The sequence below is a fragment of the Pteronotus mesoamericanus genome, unplaced genomic scaffold (genome assembly GCF_021234165.1).
Source record: "Pteronotus mesoamericanus isolate MK-2021 breed Mesoamerican mustached bat unplaced genomic scaffold, CSHL_Meso_final contig_169, whole genome shotgun sequence".
NCBI lineage: Eukaryota > Metazoa > Chordata > Mammalia > Chiroptera > Mormoopidae > Pteronotus > Pteronotus mesoamericanus.
Genome location: NW_026555068.1, coordinates 24909839 through 24915721, shown reverse-complemented (window position 1 = coordinate 24915721; position 5883 = coordinate 24909839). Strand labels below are relative to the sequence as shown.

Below are 5883 nucleotides of genomic sequence, written 5' to 3'. Positions count from 1 at the left end.
ATTTATTAGTGGATTTTATTTCTCCAAATTTTCTTTGACAATGAAATTATCGTAAGTTACATATGTATGTGTATTTATATAAAGATATTTTAAATATTATCTTTACAAAATAACTTAGCCTTTATAAAGTTTTTTTCTATATTGAATGTTTTTGAATTCTATTTCTAAAAATATATCTACATTGTATCTGCTGTCTTTATTATTTTATTTATTGGCTATTTTACCACTCAAGTTCTAATTTTATTTACTGATTTTTATTGCTCCATTTCTGACAGATTTCCCTAACTCAGTTTTAGAATTTGTGTCTTCTAATTGGAGAATTTAACCCATTTAAATTACTTCTAAATTGACTTTAATAATTCCTTTCTGCTATAATTGTCTTTATTTCTTTAATGCTATATGCATTTCTTCTCTTTTTTCTATTGTAGTTATTGTTGTTCTTATATGCTGTTCATTTCTTTTGGTTGCTTTAGTTGAATAAAAATTTAACGTGATGGGTATTGATTAATTTCTTAAAGATTAATGTTTGTTCTGTTGGTAAAACCTAACTCATTGATAAGATCCCTTGCAAAAGAAAAAGAAAAAAAAGAGAGTTCCCAAAAAGCTAACTATACTTTCTATTCTTTTCCTCTCTAGAAAGCATAATGCAAGCACAAATTATTTTAGTAGTGCCCGAACGATTATAGACCACTGTTGTTTTTAAAGCCTGCTATATATAATTCTGGCAATTTTCATTCGTTCTGTCTAAAATTTAGTGAGCGATTTTGATTAATTGCATCTTTGTTCTCCATTTTTCATCCTCTTTTTCTCTCTCCCACCCCATCACCTCCAGTATTGCCCTCTGCATCCTCTATGTATCGCCTTCATAGACTCATTTCTCTACTTGTGTTTTATCAGAAACCAAAGGAAAATTTGTCCTTTTTCTTCAGCTAATAATAGTTTTGTGCTACCTCTAATGAGATATTATTTTTGGTTTATTTGTTTCCATTTCTTTCTTATTTGTTTTTCTTGTCAACGGAAGCCAAGTTCTTCCACAGGATTGCAAGGAAAGCATTCCAAGGACCCCCACACAGGAAACTGTGTTGTGGCAAGATGGCGCATTTGTGTGGAAGGCTGGCCCTGGGTTTCCAATGTCCCGTCTCTGTCCATCCCACCGTGCCTTCGGCAAGGCCAGGACAAAAGCTGGTATCCAGAGTTGCCACTTCATATGAAAGCTGAGGCTTTTGGAGCCCACACCATCTGCAGGGGGCCCTGGTAGCTGCTAGATGTACATGGTTGTGGGCTCCCCAGAGGAAGAATGTGTGAATGCATGGGGTGATTGCGGGTCCTGGGCGAGAGAGGATGTCAACAAATGAGGCAAGTGTGAGGAGAGAGAGAGAGAGCGTGTGCGTGCGAGAGAGCGTGCCTTCATTCTCCTGGGATTATATTAACTTGGTCCATCTAATTATATCATATGAGATGGGCCAGGTGCTTTTTCAAAAGAACCATTCAACTTTCCAAGCTTTTGTTGGCTTTTGATAGATCTATACCCCCTAGTTAGACTGACAAGCCTCTTTGGACAAGCACTTCCTCCTGTGCCCCCCAACAACCTGGTACCTGAGGAGTGAGAATATTAATCCCCTTGGCAGAGCAAGGCTGTAATCCGTGGAGTGTGACTGTAGCTTCCTGGTGAAGCAAACAGGCGCATGCTTTCCCATTTGTTAAGTTCAATGTCTAATTCCCTTTTCTTCCTTCATTAATAACTAGTTAACTACCTGTGGTGACGTCTCTATGTTGTTTGGCTCTATGTCACCCTTTTATTATGGTTCTCTGCTATTATTTCACAGAAATAGCTCCTATTTGCATCTGTTTCTTAAGAAATCAGTCAGATATTAGTATATTTTTATGATTCTATTGAAGCTCATTGTAAGTATTGTGTTCCTTTGAATCCATGCAGCACTAGAATTTGGTGCATAATTAAGTGGCTGAATGTCCTTAATGTTCTGTGTTTTCAGTGATGGGATCTTCTTTACCTGTAGAACAAAACTCCCAAGTCATTCAGATGGAACTGTACCTTACTTTAAACATGGCATCTAACAGAATTTTGTGTAATACAAGTGTTCTGGAGGAGTTTTGTATTTTCCTGCTCTGTCAGTTTATCTGACCTAACAAGGGAATTAGAGTTTTGTTTTGTTTTCAATAGGTTACATACTTGTATTAAAAACCATACAGACATATTCCAAATACTCTACTTCCAACTATGTTTCCTATTTACTCTTCTCCTGCTCAAAGGTTGGGAGTTAGGATTAAAACTGAGATATTTTCTTCTATGCTTGTTATCTATATAATTCAGATTTTACTCAGCATTATATTTGGATCATTGCCACCATATTTTCTTGTCAATGAAATGAATTTTTCTTAAAATTAGGCTTGGAAGATGAGGATTAATAAAATAGAAAATTTAAGGAAAAGGGTAGTTAATTTGAGAACGTGCTCTTCCCTCCCTTCGCATCAGTTAAAAAGAAAGTAATCTAGAGGTTATGCTCCTCTCTTCAGCAAGGTGCTGTGGGGTAGTGAAGAACACAGCATTCAGGATCCAGGAGACTTGGGTTCTAGACTTGGCTCTGGGTGTGTTTGCTGTACGGCTTAGTCAATACCTAACCTTAATTACTTTCCATTTACGCTTTGTCTCTCTCCTCAAACAGTCAATTTTTTATAATAGAATATCCTGTAAGTACTTAGCAGAGCACTTAACACTCCATCAATCTTAGCTATTATTAGCTGACGTTGGTTATGCAATGTGCATCTTCATGTATACTTAGTGCAGCAATTTTCAGCTGGTGTGCCACAAGAATTTTTAAAACACGCAGTAGGGATCTCTTTTACCTTAAATTGTCAAATAAAAAAAATGACAACAGCCAACGCTGCTGTTGATTGAATGAATCAGATGTGAATGAATCAAAATTATACCCTTTTTGCCAAATCAGCAAAAAATTAAATGTATATTTTTGGTGTGCTGCAGAGTTTGGTAATTAATGTATGTGTGCCAGGTGATGAAAAAGGTTGAAAATCTCTGCTTTAGTGGAAATTTTGAAAAAGACTTCATACACATGCCTAATGAATCACCATTTTAAGAGCGATGTTATGAGCCATGTGTGACAACATGCTTTAGTTTATTTCTATGTCATAATGCTGCATGTGGCCAAGTGAGACAATTTTACAAGAGAAGATATAAATTCAGTCAAATATGAGTATGTGAGTTGAGTTTTCTCCTTAAAGGAGGGGGTGAATCAATGTAATATGTTTCCAACAATCTTCTATAAACATTGACATTCATAAGCATGTATTTACATCAGAATTATTACATTTTTAATAATGTATTAACAGAAAGAAAGAAATATAGACCAAAGATATGAATACATATCATACTCTGCCTCCAGAATTTTGAATTATTAGTGAGTGTGTTGTGTTATATATATATGTGTGTCTAGTGAAGGAAAGCCGAAAAAACACTGTAAAAATGTATTGGTGTTTGAAAATGAGGGATATTGAGAGGAATTAATTAAAATATATATGGTTAATCAAGAAAAACAATAGTGAATGTTCCAATTCAAACATAGCTTTACATGCTTCAAGTCTTTGTGGATGCATTTAATGTGAAGAGAAGGATGCGAAACCATGTTATGTACACATTTTATTTGTAGAGCTTTTATTTTTATGACTGGGTAAGTCAGTAGTGATTATTGTAGGCTACTGCTTTCTCTGCTGGAGTTGAAACAGATCTGGATTATAATGAAATAATGAAATTAATTCCTTCCCAGCCTTAGAGTAGCTGTCATCACATATACACTGCTGCTTCCGGTGCCAGGAAGAAGCATGTGGGCTTCAAAGTGAACCATGAGAATAATTCAATTATCTTAGTTTTATTTCTCCTGATAATTAACTCTTTTAAAATGGCTTTAATGTGCACAATCAGGTTTACCTATATGTATACATATATAGGCATGTGCCTAGTAATATACACTAGCTTATGCCTGAATATTAGAATATATCAAAGTCCTAGAGGGTTAAAAAGAGTCATGTATCTTACCTCCCATCCTAGTCTCAGGGCCTGTGAAGGTGAACCCACTGGAGGTGGGCAGGGGACAGGAGGGAAGTTCCAGAAGCAACCATCTGAGAGAGTGTAAGTATTCTAAACATGGGAAAAGAAGGAATAATCACTTGTTGAAAAAAACAGTTGTTGTTTTTTCCAGGTCTGCAAAAGAACATGGTGCATATAATAGAATCCAGCTCTAGAGGACATATTATAATGAAGTCCAATTTCTTAGGAAAGAGAATTTTCAAATCATTTCTTATACATCTTAGCTGTTCAAATTAGCATATAATCACTTCAGCTTTTTAAATAAAGTTCTATTTTAGGCTTCAAATAAAAAGAAAATATTAAAGGAAAATGGTATAGTAGTATTCCATCTTTCTAATCCAACTGCTGGTGAATGGTATATTTTACCAGTTTACCTCCTAAGTTAATGATATCCCATGACCGGTGGAACTATTTCAGTTCTGTTTGAAAATATCTCTATAAAATAAGTATTTTGAATGTTTGAACCTATCCATGTCTTAAGACAGTTAATGCCAGCAACTCATTTTTGTCATCCTACACAGTAACACTGGATTTTCAAGCAACTTTTAACTATTGCTTAAAAGGACACTAATGCAAGTAGTTTGTTGTTAATGGAGTATTTTTTTAATCACCCACCTTGTTCTAAAAACGTATAAAAATTTCTCTCATGATATACATTGTATAGAGGAGAACAGCTTCAGGTTAGAGGAATAAGGATTTCGTACGATTCGCGAGAACGACGGAAGCAGGGACGAGATCCCAGAAGGACACGTCGCAGCACGTAGAGGACACGGTGGGCAGTGCGAGGGCCAGGTTGGTGTGATCTTAATCCTTCTCCATGGAGATTACAGATGGCAGTGACTCTCTGTCATATGTCTATTTCTGGCATGTCTGTCCCTTGAGTCCTGCAGCCAGGAAAGGAAACAGTTTACATTATAATTGTTGTAATGATAACTAGAAGTGCAAAAGAGAAATACAGCTTCTTAACAGCTTTCAGAGGGAAATTTCCTTTTTACATGGTGATCATGAGTGTGCATTTTTCCTGTAATTTCAGCTCTCACTCATAGATGAAAGGAGGAAATAAACAAGCCCAAAATAGCACTTGGTGTGGGCAGGGATCAATGAGGCTACCTCACATCCAGCAATTTCATCAGGACCCTGCCTGCAAAAGGCCAGTTTGTTTTCAAAATGCTAATTCTACAACCCACCTGTAAGTCACGAAATCAAACACAAATGGCCAAAGGAGCTTTGATCCAGAGAAAATCTCTGGAGAGTGTATCACTAAACACACATTGACAATCTGTTATTTAGTAAAAAAACTTCTGTCACAAATATACAAATATCTAATTTCTAGGAGGTCCCTTAATAAGAAATATAAAAATTAATCTTCGGAGCCCCTAAATTGATATTAGTACCAATAGTGTCAATGTTAAATACATTAAATGAAGCCAGACATTTAACCTACCAAACAAATTGTGGCTCCGCCATTTCATTGGTGGATATTAATGGTTCAGAAGAAGATAAAGGGCTTTCAATCAATGTTTGAGTTATTTTTTTCCAGTTGCTTTTTTTTTTTTTTAGTTTTTATTGCTATTATAACAAAACCAAGTGAATTGTTAAGTTCTGCTGTTGTTCATAAAAGTCAAACTTAAAGCCTAAGCTAGCAATGGGACATAATCCCTCCCCCTTTACCCAACACACAGTGAAAAAGTAGAAGGAATCCATATTTCTTCCCCGCCATATTGCCTTTCACTGGCAAAAATGCTACGAGATTAGACTAAAGT

The 5883-nt window shown here is 35.7% G+C and overlaps 1 non-coding gene across 1 annotated transcript; it reads left to right on the top strand.

Annotated features, from left to right (window-relative positions):
* Positions 1-4036: 4036 nt before the first annotated feature.
* Positions 4037-4161, top strand: LOC129064927 (small nucleolar RNA SNORD22). Its single transcript, XR_008528538.1, has one exon. It is a non-coding gene; the product is annotated as a small nucleolar RNA SNORD22 (small nucleolar RNA).
* The last annotated feature ends 1722 nt before the right edge of the window (positions 4162-5883 follow it).